Raw genomic sequence first — 25,396 nt, forward strand, 5'->3', positions numbered from 1 at the left:
GGAACACATGGAAGTAAAATAAATAGGAGTAGCAGAAACTATGAGGTACAACCAATACTGGAATAAGCATGCATTAAAAAAACTATAGTGAAAATAGAGCCTCTGCTTAATAAAGACCAGAGAGAGGCTATGCCAGTGAAACCTTTTCCAATACTTCAACAGAAAATTCGTGAGAGACAGAAAAAAGCACAATAGTTCACTGAAAGAACAAAGAGTACATTGGAAATGAAACAGAGACTGGATTTGGTAAATGAAGATAAACAGGAATAAAGCCAGCAACTCTGAAACTGAAAAATAAATGTAGGATTGTGAAGTATTAATTGTATTTGTGAAACATGACAGAATAAGAAAAACTGGAAATATTGTACTTTTTTGACTTTGTTAAACTTGTAGAGGACTTTAAAGAATATGCCCTACTTCATATCATTAATGTTTGGAGGAACACTTAGGAGACAGGAAAAGGAGGGAAAGAGTTAACTGTAAGTAAAACAAAATTTTGTTCTTGACAGTAATATTTATATAGTGCATATTATAATCTGCATGCTATAACATTTTCTCAGTTATTTTCAAGTGCAATGGGGACACTAAAGTAAACAGGTACTCCCATTTTTTTTCCTTCTTATCTCCTTCACATTCAGTTTTAAGAAATATAGGCACTGCAATGTAAAAGAAAAAGACAAAATGTGGTCAAAAGAGTATGATACAACAAAAATTGATGTGCTTTTTCTCATTCTTGCATAGGGGAATGAGTGTATTAATACCCTTGGCTTGATATAGTAACACTTTTTGAGAGAGAGCAAATAAATACAATTAAAAAAATTGAATATAACAAAACTTTCCTCAAGCAAATACATAAATAAATGCTTGTAAAAGCAAATCAATATATGGTTCTCATATCTCCATGGAGACAATCTGATAAAGAACAATGAAAACAGAATACTACTTTCTTTCAATGGCTAGGATATAATATCTTCTAAAAGTATTCAATTGTTTTCCCATTCTGGGAGAGCAGTAAATATAAGACAAAACCAGACAACATTTAGTAGAAGCACAGGCTAAACCCCTTCTCTTAGCATGGATAACCTTCCTTTTAGGTTAACCCAAGTCTATTAGTGTGGCTGTCAGCTTGGGACACTTGTTCATATTAGGAGGCTAAAACATCAGTATTTGAAGATGTACATAGTTTATTTTTAATAGGTTTTGGGGGTGTATTAGTTTTTTGTTTGAGAGCTTTCAAGAAAACAGGTTTTGTAAGATGTGACATAGGTTCAAATGGTTATGACAAGAAACAACTTTATAAAAGCTCAACCTGCCAAACAATGTGTGTATGTAACACAAAAGCTGGAACTAGCCACATAACAAAAAAACTGTTACAAATAAAAGGTTGGAATAATAACCCTTTGACATATGACAATGACACTTTCTGTTTTATCTTTAAATGTTAATGGTCTCACACATGTATAAAAAAAAGGAAAGAGTAGTGAACCATATTAAAAAATGTAGAGTGAAAATAGCTGTGCTACAGGAGACACATTTGGAAAGAAATGAGCATGTTTTTTTTCAGCAGAATACCTGGGACAGATGAAAAAAGGAGTATTTATATTACTTACAAGAGCTGCTCCAGTAGTGATAGAAGAGGATAAAAAGATAGTGGTAGATTTGTAGTACTAAGGGGTACTGGCAAGGGAGGAGAATTACACTGGCATGTATTTGTATTCCTTACCAAAATGTAGATGTTCGAGTGCATTCACTGTTACGGTCATCACTTTTGGGTTATCCCTGCTGGGTAGCACTCTGCGAGCCAAGTACCAGAGTAAAGGTTTCCCTCCTGCGTCGGCTGTTCTGAGAGTGTGGTTGACGTCTTGTTGTCTGGGCTATAAAGGGAGACAGCCAACGCCATTACATCAGTTTTTCTTTTTTTTTTTTTTCAAAAAAAATTTTATTGGCAATTTTGTTTTAATACAATAAAAACCAAACAAGTTATAACAAGATAAATAAAATACACAGTATACTAATAAAAATCACAAAATTTCAACAAGCATCCCCACAAGCTGTCAGAAAAACATAATATAACAGTAATTAAATAGTACTAAATATTAGAATTAAAACTACAAACCACTGAATTAAATCAAGAAGAAATAAGGAGAAGTGTATTAACTTTGGAGCAAATTTTTAGATAAAGGGCACTCTTCTTAGGACTCTTACTAATGAATTTGTGAGCAGCCATGTATGTAAATACCAATGATTTAAAGTTATTCCAACAAAGCTTAGTACGATCCATCCAATTTCTAGAGATGTACAGTTTCATGAGAGAACATAAAAGACCAAAACATGGGTATCAAATAAAGAAAGAGTACACATAGGTATGTGAAGGATGGCTAGTTCCCAACAAAGGGTTGATTTGTGGTATCCCATTTTTTGAAGACGGACCTTTAATGAAGTCCAAAGTTTATGAGTATGATAACAGGACCAAAAGATATGAAATAAATCAGCGTAGGGTGCTGAGCAGCAGGAGCAAGAAGGAGATTTATTGGAGTCGATTTTGCTAATCTAGCTGGAGTAAAATATGTATTATTGTTAATCATCAATTGTGTGTAAAAAGATTCTTAAAGGGGAGAAATTAATAGTGTTTTTATGGACAAAAGCTTCTGATTATGTGAAAGAAGAGGGTGATAATTATTCCAATAGTTTGAAAAAGACATGGACTATTATTTATCATAGATGATATAAGTTCATATGAATTAGAAATCATTTTCTTGGGTAGAGTAAGATTATGCAAAACAGATTCTAATAAGGATATATTTTGTCCATTATCAAAAAGATGTATAAATTTATACTTAATAATATCTCTCAATTGTCTGATTATCGATAAATATTTTTTATTTATCTTCAATATCACACATAGGTTAGATAATGATTCATTATTATGTTTAAGTATATCCCAGACCACCAAGCTTTTAATTTCGGAATTTAGAAAGATTAACAGGAAGATTATTAATTGTAATATTAGGATTTAGATGTAAGGGTTGAAGTAAGGAAAGGTTTTATCTAGATTTATAAGTTTCATTAAGTTTTGAAAAATAATAATCTTATGTTTTAAATTATTTGAGAGTTTGAGATTTTTAAGGAATCTTTTACGAGAAAAGGGAGGGCCTCAGTTCAAATTCAGACTTATAACATGTTGAAACCATATTTTAGACCATAAGGGATAAGAATTATAATCTACTAATTTAAATTTGGAAATACATAATAACCTACTTGCGAAATGATGAAGTAGTATAACTGAAAATTTGGCAGTCCCAGTCCTCCACCGATTTGGGAATAGTTAGTTTATTATATGCAATTCTCACAGATTTTGGATACCAGATAAATTTAGATAAATCCCTACATATTTTAGTCAAAAAGACTTTGGTATTACCTGATCTACAGAGTTGAATTGAAAGAGAATTTTAGGTAGAATATTCATTTTAATTATAGCAGCTTTAGACAAGAGAGATAATTTCAACTTCTGCCACCTAAGAATATCGAGAGTTATTTTGGACCATGATTTAAGGAGATTATTTTGAAATGTAGATGAAACATTATGATTAAAGGAAATCCCTAAATATTTAATATCGAAAGTAATTTTAAAGGAAGACAAAGGAAAATAATTTGGATTATATCCCTGAAGATTTATAGGAAAGATGTGAGATTTCTGAAAATTAACTTGATAATCTGAAGCTTTAGAAAAGGCCTCAAAGGAAGATTCAATCTTATGAAGATCAGTGTTAGGAAGTTGAAAGTAAATAATTAAATCATCAGCAAAAGCTGACAAAGAAACTATAGTATTCATTACTCTAGGAATCACATGAAATGTATTTGATTTTATATAAAGAAATAGGGTTCAATGAATATATTAAAAAGGAAAGGAGATAGCGGACAACCCTGTCTAGTGCCATTAGTTATTCGTATTGGTTTTGATAAAATTTTGTTTATCCATAAGCAAGTCGAGGAGTTATTATATAAAACTTTAATCATATCTATGAAAGAAGGGGGAATGTTGAAATATGAGAAGGAAAGCAAAAGAAACATCCAGTTAACCCTATCAAAAGCCTTCGTGCATCTAATATCAAGGCATAAATTGGATTTTTGTCTTTTTTCAGAATATGCATTAATGAATCTAAAGTTAAGGTATTATCCCAAGTATGTTTACCTGACATAAAGCCTGATTGTTCCTTGGATATTATAGAAGGAAGAATTTTCCTAAGCCTATTTGCTAAAAGAGAGGCTAAAATTTTAATGTCAATATTAATCAAAGAAATGGGGCGATAATTGTGCGGATCTGATTTGTCCTTTTGATTTTTTTAAATTAAAATCGTTTTCAAAGTATTCCAATAAAGATCTGAGATACCATGTTTTATTACATAATTATATACTTTTAATAATATAGAAGAAATCAATAAGTTATAAGTTTTAAAGAATTCAGCTGTAAATCCGTCAGGACCAGGTGATTTCCCAGCCTTAAGATTCGAGATAGCTTCTTGAATTTCTTGTAGGCTTATAGGAGCTGAAAGCAAGTCACCTTGACTTTTACTTATGGAGGGAAATTTAATAGAATTAAGAAACTCAATCATATTTTTATGCGTAGTACTACTTGTACTTCCATTAGAATATATGTCAGAAAAAAGTTGTATTATTTCTTGGTCAGAGTTATAAATCTTATTATTAAGGTGTAACCGAGATATCTTAGGAGGTTCTTGATTGTTTCTAATTAATTTTGCAAGAAATTTAGATGGAGTTTGTGCCCATTCAGAGTAGGTTGCAATCATCCTTTGTTCAAAAATGGTTAGGTTCTGTTTATGTAGTTGAAGTAATTGGAATTGTAAGTCATTTATTAAATTATCTCTATTGGGATCTACATTTATTTTTTGTTGTTTTTCTAGTTCGAGAAGTTTATTTGTAAGTTCCATTTCTTTGTCTTTATATTTCCTTTTAAGAAAAGAGGCTTTATTAATTAAAATACCTCTCATATAAGCTTTACAGGCTGCCCATTGTATATCTAAGGGTATATCAGAACTATCCAGATTAAGGGTAAGATTAGATAGTGTTTCAGTAATTTCCTGAATAATGTCTTTATTACGAAGTAAATTATTATTGAGTGTCCAATTATTATATTTAGAGGGGGAATTTTTTTTTTGAATAGGGTTAATATTTATTGAAATCTTAGAGTGATCAGAGATGGATCTCGGATCCAAGAATAGAACAATATCAAAGTGTGTAAGAAATTCCGAGATTAAAAAGAAGTCCAATCTTGACCAAGATTTGGAGCATTTTGAATAATAAGTGTATAACTCCTCTTTCGTTATCTGGTCCTTCAAAGAAACAGGGTCAGTAAGACTAAGGTCAAACATCAAATCTTCCAAGGCAGAGGAGGATTGGGTATTGTACCAATAATAGGAAGATTTATTAGAACGATCTACAATAGGATCAATAACAGCATTCCAATCACCCCAGCTATAATATAATGATCTTTAAAGGTTGCTAAAATATTATGAATTTCTGCAATAAAATATATTGCTGAGAACACGGGCCATATAAATTAAAAAATAGAATAGGTTTATTAATATTAGGAAATTGAGATGTGAAAAAACACCATCTACCATTTACATCAGACCTTATATTAAGTATGGTACCCTGGAAAGATTTTTTAATAATTATCGCTACTCCTCTAGCACTAGAACTATTACCTGAAGAAATAATAAGTTTCACCCATTTCTTTTCTCTTACTCCTGTCCAATCCCTATCATACAAATGTGTTTCTTGAAGGAAACATATATTAGCATATGATTTAAAAATCAAGTGACAGATAAGCGCCCTTTTAGACTTATTTTGCAACCCTCTAACATTCCACGAATCTATATATAAAGTCATAATACAATAAGCTTAGTAGGCCTAGTATACACCTATTGTAGAAGAAAGGAAAAACCTAAAAAAAAATAAAGACGGTGACTTTGTAAAAACCAAAAGCGCTCATTTTTATTCGTAAATACATAGCTGACTTTTATTTTCAATCTTCTCCTATATTTTCCATACTTTCCTTTATCTATAATCATAAAATGACAGTGGTAAGAATAGAAAAAGGACAAAGAAAAAAACAAAATACGACAGCAAAGAGAATCCTTCCATACCTCCCCAGTGCCTACCCACCCCTCAAAACTAATGGAAGGAAATAATATATAATACATCTGTGAAGCTTTTGAAATGCTAGCATAATAATTCTTGTTATAACAAAAGAAAGAATAAAAATTAAGTAACAAACTAATACTCCAACAATATGTACATATATACATCACACAATGTTTCCAAGACACAGCCATGTTAGAACCCATAAACCAACACCCACGAGATCATATCCAGAACAATGAAATTAGCCATAAATAAAAGGAAAAGTAAAATTAACTTAACTAACTATAACCTATAAATATGCGATTTTTCAGAAAAAAATTAAATCTAAAAAAATATTATTTATAAAATGTAAACATTTGTATGGTACATACCTAAAATAACTTTAAGATTATATTTTAAATTTTAAGATTATATTTTAGTGCATATTCAACAACACTAGTAAAAATTAGAATTTAAGATAAGAAATCGACATATAAGAACACTGGACACAATACATGCACACACTGAACTAAGTTGCAAATACCCCATGAAAATACTGTGAGAAGCCATTTATATCCTAAATGAGTCATGTAAACCAGTCCCCACCGCATGCAATAAGGCAGACATTAACAAGTAATACATTAGATATATATTGAACTATACCACCATTTCTTAAATAACTACAGAATGAAGTCCAGAACAATGAACTGTTACTGTAGGAAACCTCATGAAGTGAGAACCTCATGAAGCGAAGCATATCAGCATCTCAGCGACAGAATCATAAGCAGAGGTTCCGCCTTTTACAGTTAAATGAGAGCCAGAATTCTCACGCAACTCCACACGGAGGAAATGTATCAGGAAAATAATCTCCAGAACTAATCATGACACCATTTACAGTCACCAATTCCGGAACATCATGTTGTTTACTGGCATCTGAAGAACCATACAGTCATCCAACGCCTACTCGAGTTTTCTCACTTTATAGTTCAAGTTAACAAAGAAATCATGCCACACCAAAATCAGTGTTAAACCAACAGCAAGGCTTACTTACTTTGTTTGTATATTTGCCAAAAGATAAATCTTGACAGCCTAGATAAATAGTCCTTGAACAACCACTCATGCTGAACAAATGATTACTCGCATAAAACACTTGCATATATCAGCACCTGTAAAAGAACAGCATTTCTTCACAGCGCTATTGTAAGGCAAACTGAGAGTTAACCAAATACATTTTTATAACACTGGATAAGAATTGAAGGCTTTAATAAAAGCATCTTTAGCTTCAGACGGAGTACTCGCTGAATATTTAGTCTCTTTATATGTAAATAAAAGGACACTCGGGTATCTCATCTGAAACCTTATATTTCTTTTAATTAAATCAGCACAAAAGGGAGCTAACCTCTGCCTATTCAATTTTATTTGGTGTGGCAAGTCTTGAGTAAAAGTAATTTTATGACTGTTCCATACCAATATTTTTTGCTTTCTTGCTGACTGTAGAATATTTTGAACATCCTGAAAGTTCAACAGTTTGGTATAGATGATGCGAGGGATTTGTGAATCCTGTCTACGTCTAATGGCTCTATGTGCCCTCTCAATTATTATTTTATCAGCTGTAAAACTCGGACCCAAAAGTGCACTGAAAATCTGACCACAAATTAAAATAAGGTTTTGGTTATCATATGTTTCAGGTAGCCCCCTAATAATAATATTATTACATCGGCTTCTCGCTTCAAGATCTGTTAGTTTAGTTTGTAATTCCTCAATAAGCACAGGATTGTTTTTTGTTACATCAGACACTTGACTAATTTTAAAGTCATTATTTTGTGTTTTTTGCTCTAGCGTGTCCACTCTTTGTACTAACTGGTTAATAGATTTAGTAAGACCAGACATTTGGTCAGATATAACCTGGATAGCATCCTGAATTGGTTGAAGCGCTACTTTCAGATCGTCGATGTGAAGATTCGGTTCAGTTTTTGTCTTAGCATTTGTTTTATTACTTGAAGAACTACTATCCAGAACTGTTTTTGAAGTTCTCAACCTTTTACAAGTGTTATCTTTCTCAGGGGAGAATTGAGGAGATTTTTGCCTTGGTACTCTGGGCATCCATATTCTCCGCACTTTCTGTCATACCTGGATTCCGATGTACAGAACAGAAGTAAGGAGCGCCAACTGCTAGAAGCGCGAATCCTGTCAGGCACAAAATTTTCACACAGGCCTCCTGGATACTCGTATTCCTTATCCCAGAAACTGGATAAAGGGAAAAATACAGTTTTAACCAGAGAACAGACCACCAAACGACTTCAGGTATATTATATTAGTCTCTTATAACAGCGAGTAATAATTACTACCGTTTAGAAACAGTTAAGGCTACATAAAATAAAAATTAACGGTAGGAGCTCGTGGTTAGGGTGCTAACTAGCCAACCACCATCTTGGAATCCACATACATCAGTTTTTCTTGCCGCCAAAGGTCTTGGAGCCCCAGATAAGATATATACAGTAGTTGATAATGGGGGTAAGTGGGAGGAAAACAGGACTGCAACAGTGAATACATTCAAACATCTAGATTTATGGTAAGTGTACACAAGTGTACTATGTTCTTCATGTTTCACTATTGCAGTCATCTCTTGTGGGAAGAATCCCAAAGCAGAGGAAGTGGGTGGAGGAAAGATTCACAATTATGGGAATGCTAGCATGTCCTTCAGGACTGCAGATGCAAATGGAAGTGGCCAGATGGTAATGCTTGGTGAAAGTGTGGATAGATGTCCAAGTAGCAGCTTCCAGAATTTCCTTGGTAGGATCCCCCCTCAGAAAGGCTGTAAAAGTAGAGGCTGCTCTTGTGGAATGGGATCCAATGGATGTCCTTCAAGAATGCATCTGCAGTCATAACATATGGGTTGTCCTGCCTCAGGCAACCCTTCGGTCGGCCGGATTCCAAAGTCTGGGTCTGGCCTCGGCTGATGTCGCACTTCACCCGACGTCATAGCTCCTGGGGTATAAAGGCATCAGCCGACGCCATTTTCCTCAGTCTTTCTTGCCGTGCGGTGCCTGAAGCAGAAGCTGTTCGCAAGTGCCGGTCGGTCAGATCCAGAGATTTCAGCTACCGAAAACTTCTAAAAAAGCTAAGTACCCCGTTGGGGACTCTTTCTTGCCTCAGCTGATGTCAGACAAAGTAAATAATTGTTTAACTTGTGGGAAACAAATACCTCATAAGGATTTCCACTCTTACTGCCTTCCTTGCTTAGGCCCAGACCACGACGTATCAGCTTGTTTAGCCTGTGCTTCCTTCAACCGACGGACACTTAGACGTCGGTCGGAGTTTGCAGAAGAGTTTTTTGGTCCCACTTTTGCATATAAAATGCCGTCGGAGACTCCGACTACACATTTAGCCAAAAAACGCAAGGAAAAGGACCGACACTCGCGGCCCGCGGTTTCGGCTGAAACCACGGTTAGGCCTACCGCGAGTGTCTCGGTTTCAGCTGAAACCGAGTCCTCGGTTCTTCCTTCTGCCGAACGCATGCCTCCGACAACCGAGGCCACAGAGGCCCCGGCTGAGTCGGCTACAGAAATTCCTACCAAAGAAGCAGGCGCACAAGATTTGTCTGACACCATTCCGTTGGACATCTCTACTCCTGCACGTGGGGCAGCTAGACCCCCTGCTTCTATGTCTATTAAGGCCTTCTCCAGGGCTAAAGCAGCTAAACTTTCCAAGGCCTTACCAACTAAAGCTTCCTCTCATAGACCTTCCTCAAGTACTCAGATTCTCAGCCTTGCTGAGGACCTTATATCTCTGATTAGGGGATCCCAACCTCACCCAGACACAGCCTCACAACCTCCTCCTGAAAAAAGGCCTAGGACTGAACCCCCTGAACCTCTCTCCTCTGACTATTCCTCAGATGGATCAGATTTATCAGACCATCAGGAAGGACCATACTCACCTTATGAGGATTCGGATGCAGAAGACTCCATTCCTTCTGCCTCCCCCCCAGAAGAATTTTCATTTGGGGAGACTCTACACTCAATGAGGGAACACTTCCAATGGCAGGGTCAGGATTTCTCTGATTCTAGGAAAAGGCTAAGGATTTTTTTACACTTGCCACAGCATAGGCCTTTAGCCATACCACCTGTACTATCAGTTGTTGATGATGCATACAATGATGCCAGTTCTGCCCCTGATTCTCTTCCCCCGGCCCCTGCCAAACCTGACAGATATTACAGGGTCCCGGTTTCTCACTTTCACTTATATAAGGCCCATGCTGCAGACCCAGAAACTATTTCTCAGGGCCCTAAGGGTGTTGCAGCTGCCACTGCCAAAAACCCCTTACCCTCTGAAAGAGAATCAAGAGCATTAGAGAGATGGGGTAAAAAGGTTTATACATCTGCTACTCTTTCTGCCAGGGCTTTAAACTGTCAATTTCACATGATACAGTACCAGGAATTCTTGTTAGATCAGCTGAATAAAAAGCTTTCCTCTCCTGAACCTTTAGACCATAAGTCTCTTCAGGATTTGGTACACAACTCTCAGTAGGTCAGTAATCATTTCTTAAAAAGTGGCTATGATGCACTGGAGGCTTCATTTAGATAAGCTATGACTGGAGCAGTGATTCGAAGGCATGCCTGGCTAAAAGAGCAATCCTTGCCAGACCATGTTAAGTCTAAACTCCTAGATGCCCCTATGGAGAAACAAAGTTTATTTGGCTCCCCTGCACAGGAGGTTCTAAAGAAAGTGGAAGAAAAAGCAAAATCTGTGCAAACAGTCAAGGATTTTCTGCAGGTCCAACCTCCGAGGTTCAGCAGAAATTGGCCTTCAAAGAATTGGTCCTTTCCAGACACCTCCAGAGCACAGAGAGGCAGAAATAGACGCCCAAGAGGCAGAGGTCAATCAAGGTTGCCTACAGGGGTCGTCAGTGGCAACCTGCCAACCAGAGGAGTACCGCCACAGCTGCGACTACAACCACTTCCACAGGACAGACACAATGACTTGGCTCTGATTCCGCCTACCAGGGAACAACTGGAAGCACCCTTGGGCGGAAAGTTAGCTTTATTTTCAAAAAATTGGCATTGCATTACAGGAGACAAATGGACATTGCAAGCAATAGACAAAGGCTACAGGTTTCACTTCCACACTTTACCAAAAAAGAGAGGAATGCCAAACCTTCCACCAAGCCAGAAATCAGAGGCTCTAAAACAAATCATCAATTTATTAAGGATGAGAGCAATAGAAAGGGTACCATCTATGGAACAAGGCCAAGGATTTTACTCCAGACTATTCCTTGTACCAAGAAAAGAAACTCAATGGAGGCCTATTCTCGATTTGTCCGCACTGAACACAAATTTCATTGTACCAAAATTCAAGATGCTGACCCTACAGCAACTTCTTCCCATGTTGGGCAAGGAGTCTTGGCTGGTGACTCTAGATCTCAAGGAGGCATACCTGCACGTCCCTATAAGACCAGATTGCAGAAGACACCTCAGATTTCTTGCAGGATCAGAGCATTATCAATTCTCAGCATTGCCCTTTGGTTTATCTACTGCGCCCAGAGTATTCACGAAATGCCTGGCATCAGTAATTGCACATTGCAGGCTTCAGGGAATTCAAATCTACCCATACCTGGACGACTGCCTAATACAGGCGCATAACAAGACAAAAATAATAAAGGATTTGGCCTATATCATACAACTGTTACAAGCCTTGGGATACACAGTCAACATACAGAAGTCAAGACTAGTGCCATCCCAAAGGATAACATTTTTGGGTGCAGAACTGGACACAATAACTCAGATGGCTTTTCTCACAGAAGAAAAACAAAAGCAACTACCAGTCTACTTCATGACATTGACAAGACAAGCTCAGCTTACTGCAAGGAAAGTCCTGCAGGCCCTGGGTTACATGGCATCTTGCATAATATTGATCCCACATGCCAGGCTGCATATGAGAAAATTACAATGGTACCTAAGGAATGTATGGTCTCAACACAGACACAGTCTAGAAACCATGATACCAATCATTCCATGCCTGAAAAAAGAATTCCTGTGGTGGGCTCAGGCCTGCCAGACCAACAGAGGATTGCCTTTCCACAAACCACAACCAAGGCAGACCATCACCACGGACGCCTCAGACCTAGGCTGGGGGGCACATATGGAAGACAAGTGTATCCAAGGCCTATGGTCTCAAGACCAGCTGAATCTACACATAAATCTAAAGGAGATGCTGGCAGTGAAGCATGCAATCGAGGCATTCAAATCATTCCTCCAACAAGGACACCTGCTGATAAAGACAGACAATACCACAGTCATGTGGTACATCAATAAACAGGGAGGCACACATTCCTACCCTCTATGCCGGATGGCAATGGACCTGTGGAACCTAGGCCTGAATCTCAACATTCAACTGCAGGCCAGATTCGTACCAGGAAAAGAGAATACACTAGCAGACAGCTTCAGCAGGACTACCACGGATGCTCACGAATGGATGCTGCATCCAGACATCTTCAAAAACATAACAAAGAAATGGGGAATGCCAGAGATAGACCTGTTCACCTCCCCACTCAACCACCAACTGAAGAAATTCTGCTCAAGAGAATACCACCCACGAGCCTGGAGGGTGGACTCCCTTTCTTTCAGCTGGAAGGCCCTGACAGTTTATGCCTTTCCACCTCTCCCATTGATGTACAAAGTTCTACTGAAGATCAGGGAGGAACAGCCAAAGGTGATTCTGATAGCTCCAGACTGGCCAAGGCAGCATTGGTACCCGCTACTGAGAAGCATGTCTCGGACGAACTCATGCCCTTTACCTCTATGGCCTTTACTTCTAACGCAGAACAACTACAAGACCCTGCATCCAAACCTGAAAACACTGCAGCTAACTGCCTGGAAAATTGCATAAAACAAAACCAATCTGTTTTATCTCAGAGGGTCAAGGACATTATCCTGGAGGCTCGCAGACCCTGCACAAGAAAAACATACTCAGCCAAATGGAAGAGATTCCTCATTTGGAGTGCATCAAAGGGAACAAATGTCACATTGGCAAACCTAGCACACATCCTAGAATACTTAGCAGAACTGTTCCACAATGGCCTGTCCTATTCTTCCATTAAGATTCATGCGTCAGCAATTTCAGCAGAGTACAACATGGATCCTCCTATCTTCTCTCACCCTCTCCTCAGACAATTTTTAAGAGGGATAAAAAATGTAAAACCTCCAAGGAAACCACCTCTGCCTGCATGGGATCTCAATTTTGTGCTGGAAAAATTAACACTTCCCCCTTTTGAACCAGCAGCATCAGCAGACTTACAGTTCTTATCTTGGAAAACTGCTTTCCTTCTAGCAATCACTTCAGCAAGAAGGGTATCCGAGTTACAGGCATTAATGGCAGTGCAGCCTTTCCTTATCTTTCACCAGGATAGAGTGTCTCTGAGAACCAATCCTACTTTCATGCCAAAGGTGGTATCCAGGGTATCCTTGAACCAAGCTATTCATTTACCTATGTTCTTCCCTAATTCACAGAACAGGGGGGAAAAACTACTGCACACCTTGGATGTACACAGACAACTGCGCTACTATCTGGACAGAACTAAAACCAGCAGAAAAACTGACCAGCTTCTGGTAGCATATGCAACAGGAGTGCAAGGAAAAGCAATTTCCAAACAGACAATTTCAAAATGGATAGGAAATTGCATTCGATTCTGCTACTCTTTTCATGGAAAGGCAACTCCTGAAAATATCAGGCCTCACTCCACAAGAGCCACAGCCACCACTACAGCTTTCCTACGAGGAGTGGCTACCAAAGACATTTTAGAAGCTGCTACTTGGAGCTCCGTGCATACATTTGCCAAGCATTACAATCTTCCTTTATACTCCAGATCCCGAGCAGGTTTTGCAACTGCAGTTTTGCAAGGGATCTTAACTACACCATCATTATCTTAGTGCCTCCTCCCCCAGTTTGGCTATGGTATTCTACCCATATGTTATGACTGCAGATGCATCTTTGAAGGACATAGTACAGTTTTGTACCTACCATAAATGTAGATGCCGATAGGTATGCATCTGCAGTCAGGATTACCCACCCTCCTTCCCCTCTGTGGTATTCCTAGGGTACTTACCCCTCTTTTAGCTAGCTGGGGGAATCTATTATGGTGTATTTGTTTGTATGTATATATGTATATATATTTTTTGCTTTCTACTGTTTGGAATTTTCTACTTTTATCCAAATTTAGCCTTCCTAGAGGGCACCTGGCATCTGGGGCAAGAAACACTGAGGAAAATGGCGTCGGCTGATACCTTTATATCCCAGGAGCTATGACGTCGGGTGAAGTGCGAAATCAGCCGAGGCCAGACCCAGACTTTGGAATCCGGCCGACCAAAGGGCTGCCTGAGGCAGGACAAAACCCATATGTTATGACTGCAGATGCATACCTATCGGACATCTACATTTATGGTAGGTACAAAACTGTACTTTTTGGGAGGACTCTTTCCATGGAAGGTATAGCAAAAATGTATACAATGAGAGATCCATTTGGAAATAGTCTGCTTAGTAATAGGTTCCCCTCTGCCCCAGGGGCAAATGAAACCTGGAGTTGGTCAGTCTTCCTAATTGATTTGGTCATGTCAAGGTAAAATCTCAACTGTCTGTGCACATCTAAGATGCAGAATTCTCTCCCCTCTATTAGTTGGTTTAGCAAAGAAGGTAGTAGGTGAATGGTCTGGTTGAGGATTACATCAGAGACCACCTTAGGCAAAAAGGAGGGATTGGTTCTTAGAGAGACCCTGTCTGTATGGAAGATGATGAAGGGCTCAGTGGCCATAAGAGCCTGGAGCTCAGATACCCTCCTAACAGAGGTGATGGCTAGTAAAAGGGCAGTCTTCCAAGAGAGGTATTTGAGCTCTGATGATGAAGCTGGCTTGAAAGAGGGGAGAGTCAGCTTTTCCAGGACAAAGTTTAGATCCCAAGCTGGTGCAGGGGGCATTCTTGGTGGTCTGATGTGAGCCACATATCTGAGAAACTGATTCAAGAGGCGTTGAGAGAATAAGGGCTGATCTGCCTGGATGTAGGCTGAGATAGCCAAAGCATGAGTCTTCATAGAGGAGTAAGACAAACCCTTATGTAGGAGCTCTGGCAGGTAGTCCAGAACTAGGGATAAAGAGGCAGTAGTGCTGAGGGTGTTCATAGTGGATCACCAGCAGGTGAATCTCTTCCATTTAGAGGAATAAGATTTTCTGGTGCTGGGTCTATGAGCCTTCTTAATAATGTCTAACACCTGATTGCTGAGGCCTGCATGGTTAACTGTTTTTGAGGAATCAGCCATGCTGTTAACTTGAGTGTGACAAGGCCTGGATGCAAGAGCTTCCCTCCCTGTTTGGTGAGGACTGCAGTGGAGGGCAAGGTGTAAAGGGAGGGTGCATGCTCTTGCTGAGGAGCATGGGGTACCAGTGCTGCCTTGGCCAATCTGGGGCAATCAGGATAGCCCTTGGCCCTTCTTACCCTGGGTTTCAGAGGAAGTGGGGGAAAGGCATAAACAAACAGGTTGCCCCAGTGGAAGGAGAGGACATCCACCCTCCAGGCTTCTGGGTGCAACTGTCTTGAGCAGAATTTGGCCAGTTGATGGTTCTGGTGGCTTTCAAAAAGGTCCATGTCTGGTTTCCCCTAGATGTGAGTGATCTGTAAGAAGGTCTCCCTTTGCAACTGCCACTCATGGAGGTCCATAATCTGTCTGCTTAAATGATCTGCCAGGGTATTTTGCTTCCCCTGGGAGGTATTGAGCTAAGAGATGCAGTCCCAGATTTGATGCTGACTGCCAGATTTCCATGGCAAGATGCCATAGGGGTAGGAATGAATTCCCTTCTGTTTCTTGATGTACCACATGACAGTGGAGTTGTCTGTCCTGATTAGGAGTGCCCCTGGTGACAGATGCTCTTGAAAGGTTAGGGTAGCTCTGTGCACTGGCAGCATTTCTTTCAAACTGATATGGAGAACCATAACTTCCTGTTCCCAAAAGGCCTGGGTTTTCAGAGTTCCAGTGTATGCTCCCCAGACAATGTCTGAGGCATCCGTGGTCAAGGTTTGCTTGTTTGGCCAAAGAGCAAAAGAAAGGCCCTTGTTTAGGGAGCAAGCCTGGGCCCAACATAGGAGTTCATTCCTTAAGCAAGGAATTAGTGGTAGTTGGTGCTCAAGAGACTGGGAGTGTTGGCATCAGAGGTTCCTTGGGTACCACTGCAGTTTCTGCATATGCAATCTGGCAAGGGGTACTAGCAGGATGAAGGTGGCCATGTATCCCAGGGCTTGTAATATTTGCTTGGCTGTGAGGTGGGTCTTGTGTGCCATCTGGTGGAAGTAGGACTGCAGGTAAGTCTGCTTCTGGGGGGGGGGGGGGTGGAGGAAGGCCATTTGTGTGGATGTGTCTAGCAGAGTGCCCAGGAAGGTAATCCTGCATGTGGGTAGCAGCTGGGATTTCTCCATGTTAATGGTGAATGGCAATGAGGTCAGTAGGGTCTTCACAAAGGAGAAGTCCTGTAGGAGCTTGTGTAGGAGTGACCATTGCTCTGCACCAGTAGTAAACTCCTCCCTGGTTAGATCCGACCACAAACTAATCACCTTGGAAATCCACACCCCTCCCACCCCCACAAAGGTAACCACCATGAAAAACTTCTCCAAGGCTAACTTTGGGCTCATAAAAACAGAGGTGGCTAACTTCACGGCACCCATGCAAATAGAGAATAGTTGCATGACCGCTGAATCATACACCAATGCACTGTACAAACACATATACAAATGCATGGATCTCACCATACCCAATAGAACCAAGATGCTCTCCTCCTAAAAAAGGAAGCCAATCTGGTGGTCCCCTGCCATAAACAAACTCTACAACAGAAGGAGGAAACTGATACGGAATAAGGTGAAGTCCCAAGACTGGAAAAACTCCCTTATCAGCCTCAACAAAAAGTTGAGATCCCTCATCAAATCCTCTAAAGCTAGCTATGAAAACAGAATTGCAGCAGATAGTAAATACAACCACAAAGCCTTCTATAGTTATGTAAAGAATGTCCACAACAATACCCAGATTTGATCTGAGCTACCGCACAATGGTACCTCCTATACCAAGCCAACAGATACTGCCAATATACTGGCCAACATATTCAGTGCCAGCTTTACCCCTCTCTCCCTCCCAAAGAACAAATCACAATACCAGTAGATTGCCAGGCACCCAGTATTACTGCTGCACAGGTTAAAACAGCACTGACCAGGGCCAGGAATACAGCTTCTATGGGACCTGACAACATCCCTGGCTGTGTTCTACATGAACTACAGAGTGAACTGGCACCTCACCTGTGTGCCCTGTTCAATCACAGCCTCACCTCAGACTTTTTCCGTACGGAATGGCACACTGTAACAGTCATCCCTCTCCACAAAGGAGGAGTGACTACAGACCCTGGGGACTATCGCTCCATTAGCCTGATGAGACTAATATGCAAAGCTATGGAGCGCATCATCATGGACCTAATAAACAAGGATATAGGGAATCTCCAAACTCTGGATCCCACACAGTTTGATTTTGTGAAGGGTAGATCATGCCTGCTCAACTAGGTCAACTGCTTTGAGTCAGTCACCAGAGCTGTGCATGAAGGTAAGGTGGTTCATACAACCTACTTTGATCTGGCCAAGGCCTTTAATACCATTCCCCACTCAGGAATCATAGAAAAACTCACTAAGCTAGGCATCAACCCCTATATCACTAGGTGGGTTAGAAACTGGTTCACGGATAGAACCCACAGTGTGAAAGCAGCTGACTCCAAGTCAGGCTGCCGACCAGTCATGAGTGGAGTCCCACAGGGTTTGATCCTGGGCCCTCTCCTGTTTGGTATCTACTTCTCTGTAGTCCAGGCCAACACAAGGGGACTCTGGCTGACAAAGTTCACAGATGATTGGAAGGTGGGAGCTATTATTAACTCCCCAAGTGATGTTGACATCCTACAGAAAGGCTGATAACAAATGAAATAGCCATAGGAATAGCTCCAACATTGCAACCAGTAGTTAAAATGTTTAATAAAATGAACAGCAAACACAGTGACACGGCAACAGCCACAGTAAACCACAACAAAATAAACAATAAAATCCGGTGCAGTATAAAACGCTTTTCGTTTGTCAAATAAACAGACTTCCTCAGATACTAATGCACCATTCCCGCATTGCTTTAAATATAATTCCTTAAGTCACATGCTCAATGTTCCACTTAAATTTAACCCTATGTGGGCTTATATAAGCCCTAAACTGTATATAAAAATTGTGTGAACACTGTCTTAATGTCTATTTATGTTAACCCAATTGTATTATACATGTATTTAAATCTACCCTCAAAAAATATGTATTTTTATGTGTTTATATATATATATATATATATATATGTAACTATGGTCCCTACTGTACTACTTAATCTTATTACACGTTACTGTATATTACCTTTCTTTTATAAATGCAAAGAATGGGATCTCTATTATTCAGACCATTATCTAATAAGTTTTATATGATATGTAATAAATAATAACTAAGATCTACCCCTGAGTGGCACTAATATGAGCTCTAATATATAAACTGAAACGATGTGTGATTATACTTTAGACACTCCTACGTCTAGCCAGTTATCTTGACCAATTTTTTAACTTTAGTACGCAGGCCATTGAATATAATTCATTCAGACCTGGTGGCCTGCAAGTCTTAATTGCCACAGTAGTTCTGTTTTTTCCAAAAGTAAGATTTTGGGCCTCCCCTGGTCATTGTTTGAACCCTATTTTCCTGATCCAGTATTTGTTCAATGATTTTGGACTTAAATGAGTGGTTAGGATACTCCCCACATTGTTTAGCCAAAGCATTGTCTTGTTTGCATCTGTTAATTGCATATATGTGGTCATAAATTCTTTCACGTAGCCTTCTGTCGGTTTTTCCTATGTAGAAGGCTGGACATGCCTGGGATTGTGCCAGGTAGACCACCGACCTTGAGTTACAATTATATTTGTTGTTAAGTAAGTAACTCCTGTCTCTTATCACAAATTTGTTACCAATGTCTATATGTCTACAGTAGTTGCACATTTCACATCTGGACATACCTATAGTCCTATGTATGTTATTGCTCTGTCTTTCTAAAATATTCTTCAAGTTTTTACCACTCCTGTATATAACTACTAGAGACTCTCCTACTTTTTGTACAATTTCTCTATCAGTTGTAAATAAATGCCATTTCTTTCTCAAAATACCTATAATTTCCTTAGCTCTTAAGGTGAATGTTAAAACAAGGCTGAGTGTACTTCCATTCCTTACTGTGGCATTAGACCTAGTTGTACTTGTGGAAGGGTCGTATGAAATATTAATGCCCTCCATATTTTCAGGTGGTACTCGAGATATGGACAACTCCAAGTTTGTAACCACTGACCACCCTCCTTTATTTAATATTGGTTTATATGTTCCATTCTCATGCTTCCTTTGGACTTCAATGATAATATTTTGAATTAAGTCCACTGGGTAGCCCCTACATGTTACTTAGGTTTTTACATTCTGCTTTAAAATCCTCTTGCTTAGTAATCATTCTTGCCGCCCGCACTAACTGCCCTTTAATTACGGACTTTTTCTGATGGAAGGGGTGTGAGCTAGTAAAATGCAAGAGTGAATTTGAATGTGTGCTTTTTCTAAGATCTTAGCTGTGTAGCATTGTCTTTGGATGTCTTTTTGTAGTTCTACATCCACGTAGCTTATCTTCATCTCCTGGTAGTCACTTGTGAATTTTAGAAATTCAGTTGTTCGTTAAAGTAATCTACCAGTTCTGTTGCTACCTCACATCTTCCTTTAATAATAAGAAAAATGTCCAGGAAGCGTGTGTAAAAACATATAACTGTTTTCAAATGGGCATTGTCTAGTATAAACCTGTGTTCCCAGTGTGCCATAAGTAAATTGGCAAAACTGCCTCCACATGGCTACCCCGATTTTTTGTAAGTATATGTCATTGCTGAATGCAAAAAAATTATTCTCCAGTACTATACTCAATAGTTGATGTTCATCTTGTTACCCTGCTGCAGTCATCACACTTGGGTTATCCTGCCGTCAGGCGGTTCCGCAGTCGGCCTGAGTTCCAAAGTCTTGGTCTGGCATCGGTTGCTGTCACTTCTTCCCTGACATCAGTGCACCAGGGGTATATAAGAGGCATCCGATGCCATTTTCTTCAGTCTTTCTTGCCGCGCGGTGCCCGAAGCAGAAGCAGTTCGCAAGTGCCGGTCGGCCGACACCTGAGATTTTCGATTCGAATTTCAGTCCGAAGTCTTCAATAAAGCTAAGTACCCCGTTGGGGAACCTTTTCTTGCCTCAGTCCGATGTCACTAAAAGTTAACAATTGCATTTCTTGTGGGAAGTAAATACCTCATAAGGACTTCCATTCTTAGTGTATTCCTTGCCTAGGCCCAGACCACGACGTCACAGGTTGTCGATTTTGTACTAGGTTTAATAAACGACCCATCAAACACTGTTTTGACTTTGCACGACATTACTTTGGTAGGAAATTTAATTATATCATGCCGTCAGAGCAGCCGACGACCGGCATGCATAAAAAACGCAAGGATAAGGACAGGCAGCCTAGGAACAAGCCAGACTCCGAGGCCTCTGCTGGGGCTGTCGCCGGTTCTCCGGTTTTCAGTGAGGCACCTACACAGCCCCTGACGACCGCAGAATTTGAACCCCAGACAGCTTTGGATTCTCAAACGGAGAGTACTAGGCTGTCGCAGCCATCTTCATTAGGCCCTTCCGACACCGGAGCAGAAGGAGATCCTGGTGCAGTAGAAACACCTTTGATGGCAGAAGGTGTCTTCAGAACGACTACACTCACCATTAAATCTTATGCTAAGCTTAAAACTCCATTAAAACCAAAAAAGACTGTACATCGGTCTCCAGTTCAAGGCCCCATGCCTAAGAAACAGAAGCTTAAGATGGCTGAAGATTTGATTACCCTAATCAGGGGTTCCCATCCCCTTCCAGATAAAAGACCAAAACAAGAGGAGGATTATGCTTCCTCTGACCAGGTTTCTATTTCCTCAGATTCGTCTGAGGAACAGGATTGCGCCTTTCCCCCTTATGAAGACTCTGATGCTAAAGACTCTATTCCCTCAGCATATCCCCCTGAAGACTACTCCTTTGGGAAACTTTACATACCATGAGGGAACATTTCCACTGGGAAGGCCAGGACTACTCTGATTCTAAGAAAAGGCTCAGAGAGTTCCTTTTACTACCCCAGCACAGACCACTTGCTATCCCTCTAGTTTTAGACATTGTGGATGATATTTACTTGGAGTCTAGTCTAAATCCAGACTCTCTACCTCCTGCTCCAGCCAAACCAGACAGATACTACAGAGTACCTGACTCACACAAATTCCTTTATAAAAGCCCTGTGGCTGACCCAGAAACAGTTTCCCAGGGTCCCAAGGGGGCTAAAGCTTCTATGGCTAAAAATCCTGTGCCCTCTGAAAGGGATTCCAGAGCCTTAGATAGATGGGGAAAGAAGATATACACCTCAGCTACTCTGGCTATGAGAGCTGTAAATTGCCAGTTTCACATGCTGAAATATCAGCAATTCCTAATGTCTCAATTAAAACAAAAAATGAGCACACATTCAGAACAGTCTGAATTCAAGGAAATGCAGGATCTGTTGCATGCAGCTGAACAGGTGGGCAAACATACTTTACAATGCGGATTTGATTCATTGGAAGCTTCCTGTAGAGCAGCTGTTACTGGCTCTGTCATACGTAGACATGCTTGGTTAAAAGAACAAACCCTACCTGATCATGTTAAAGCAAAATTATTGGATGCACCTTTACAGCAGGATGTATTATTTGGTGTCAAAGCAGAAGAGGTTTTAAAGAAAATGGAGGATAAGGCAAAGTCTATGCAGACAGTCAAGGATTTTTTACAGGTACAACCCCCTCGTTTCAGCAGAAATTGGCCAACAAAAAACTGGTCCTTTCCAGCTTCTGACAGATCACAGAGGGGCAAATACAGACGCCCAAGGGGCAGAGGTCAGTCACAAGGCCCTTACAAACCTCACCAATGGGGCACTGCTACCCAGAAAGGAGGAGAAGACAGGCCCCAAGCTAGCAGAAGACAAACACAATGACTCAACCCTCAAACTACCAAGCAAATCTCTCTTGGGAGGAAAATTTGCACTTTTTGCAGACAACTAGCACATCATCACAAAAGACAAATGGGTCCTAAACATTGTCTCACAAGGATACAGATTCCACTTTCATACTTTGCCAAGGATAAAAGGAATGCCAAACCTGCCACCAAATCAATGGGCAGAGGCACAAAAACAAATTACAGCTCTCATGGACATGAGAGCCATTCAACAGGTACCTACACAGGAGCAAGGGCAAGGATTTTACTCAAGACACTTTCTAGTCCCAAGAAAGGACAAAGCATGGAGACCCATTCTGGATCTTTCAATTCTGAACACCTATCTGCAAGTACCAAAATTCAAGATGCTAACACTACAGCAGCTTCTTCCCATGCTGGGCAAGAATGCTTGGCTAGTAACGGACCTCAAGGAGGCATACCTGCATGTCCCTATCAGACAAAATTGCAGAAGATACCTCCACTTCATTGCAGGTTCAACCCATTATCAATTCTCTGCACTGCCCTTTGGCTTATCTACTGTGCCCAGGGTCTTCACAAAATGCCTGGCACCAGTAATTGCATACTGCAGACAAAGAGGAATTCAAATCTACCCATACCTGGACGACTGCCTTATTCAAGCAGAAAGCAAGGACAGTCTTTTAAAGCATCCGGCATTTTTCAAACACCTTCTAAGTTGCCTAGGGTACACAGTAAACGAAAAGAAATCAAAACTAGTGCTCTCACAAAACATAATATTCCTGGGTGCCAGCTTGAATGCAATGGCCTAGATGGCTTATCTCATGCTAGACAAACAACAACAGCTGACTCAGTATTACAAAATAATGGCATCAAAGCCCCAACTTCCTGCAAGAAAAATTCTGCAGGCCTTGGGATTCATGGCATCTTGCATACTACTAATACCATTTGCAAAGCTGCATATGAGGAAATTACAATGGTACCTGAAAAGCGTATGGGCTCAGCACAGCCACAGCTTGGAAACAATGATACCACTCATTCCCTGCCTTCAACAGGAGTTTCTATGGTGGGCACAGGCATGTCACCTCAACAAGGGTCAGCCTTTCACCTTACCCACAGCCAGGCAAACTATGACAACAGATGCATCGGATTATGTCTGGGGAGCACACATGGCAGGACAGTGCATTCAGGGCAAATGGACTACAGATCAAAGGCATCTGCATATTAATCAAAAAGAAATGCTAGCAGTACAGAATGCCCTAACAGCTTTCAAGGACCTCTTATACCCAGGACATCTAATAATAATGACAGACAATACCACAGTAATGTGGTACATAAACAAGCAAGGGGGCACACATTCCTACCGTCTATGCAGGCAAGCAATGACCTTGTGGAACACAGCACTGTCTTACCAAGTTCAACTACAAGCACAATTCCTGCCAGGAAAGAAAAACACATTGGCAGACGACCTAAGCAGAAACATCATGGATCCCCACGAGTGGAAACTAGATCCACAAGTATTTGCAATGATAACTCAAAAATGGGGACGCCCAGACATAGATCAGTTTGCCAACCCCCAAAACTACCAACTTCAAAAATTTTGCACAAGAACATTCCACCCACAAGCTTGGAGAGTGGACGCCCTCTCATTCAGTTGGAAAACATTAACAGTGTATGCCTTTCCTCCACTGCCTCTTCTAGCAAAAGTACTGCTGAAAGTCAGATTAGAGAGGCCACAAATGATACTCATTGCACCAGACTGGCCACGCCAGCACTGGTATCCAATTCTAAGGAACATGGCCCACGGCCCACCATGGATTTTGCCACAAATTCCTCACCTGCTCACCCTGCGAGACAATCAGATTCTACACAGCCAGCTCAAGACTTTAAACCTGGCTGCATGGCAAATTACCTAAACAACCAGCCAACACCTCTATCCAAAGCTGTTATGGATGTCATTCTGAAGGCCAGGAGGCCCAGCACCAGGAAAACCTATTCAGACAAATGGAAAAGATTTTGCACCTGGAACCAGGCTAAAGGCCAAAATCCCCTTGATTCCCAACATTCCTCAGATTCTACAATATTTAACTGAGATGTTGCACAAAGGACTTTGCTTTTCATCTATTAAGATCCACACCTCAGCAATTTCAGCTCATTACAACACGGATCCTCCTTTATTTTCACATCCACTCCTAAGACAGTACCTCAGAGGGGCTAAGAACATAAGACCGCCCAGGAGAGCACCAACACCTACTTGGGATCTCAAATTTGTTCTGGAAAAGCTTACACTGCCGCCCTTTGAACCAGCTTTTTCAGCTGACTTAAAATTTCTTTCATGGAAGACTGCCCTGCTACTAGCAATAACTTCAGCTAGAAGAGTCTCAGAGCTACAGGCACTAATGGCAGTGGAGCCTTTCCTCATTTTTCATCAAGACAGAGTCTCTCTACGAACTAACCCTTCCTTTATGCCAAAGGTGGTATCCAGTGTGGCCCTAAACCAAACCATTCATTTGCCCACCTTTTTCCCAAATCCCCAGAACAAAGGAGAAAGACTCCTGCACTCTTTGGACATTCACAGGCAATTACATTACTACTTGGATAAAACTAAGGCTTTCAGAAAATCTGACCAGCTCTTTGTATCCTATGCTGCAGGATCACAAGGAAAAGCTATCTCAAAACAGACCATTTCAAAATGGATAGGGCATTGCATACGTTTCTGCTACACGCATGATGGGAAACCGGTACCTGCTAACATTAGGTCCCACTCCACCAGGGCTACAGCTACATCAACAGCCTTTCTCAGGGGGGTACCAACCAAGGATATTCTGGAAGCTGCAACTTGGAGTTCAGTGCACACCTTCACCAAACACTATCACTTACCTCTATATTCTAAGACTAGAGCTGGTTTTGCCACTGCAGTTTTGCAGGGCCTACTAGCTTCTTCTAACCCTGTTTAGCTCCACCACCCATCCTTAGCTTTGGGATTCAACCCAAGAGTGATGACTGCAGCAGGGTAACACGATTAACATAGTACAGTTTTGTACCTACCATAAATGTAGATGTTTGAGTGTTCACCCTGCTGCAGTCCAGGTTACCCTCCCTCCATCCCCTCTGAACTAGCCGGACTTATCTATAC

This window comes from Protopterus annectens, chromosome 5.part0 (assembly GCF_019279795.1).
Source record: "Protopterus annectens isolate FY-2018-M chromosome 5.part0, PAN1.0, whole genome shotgun sequence".
Classification (NCBI taxonomy): domain Eukaryota; kingdom Metazoa; phylum Chordata; order Ceratodontiformes; family Protopteridae; genus Protopterus; species Protopterus annectens.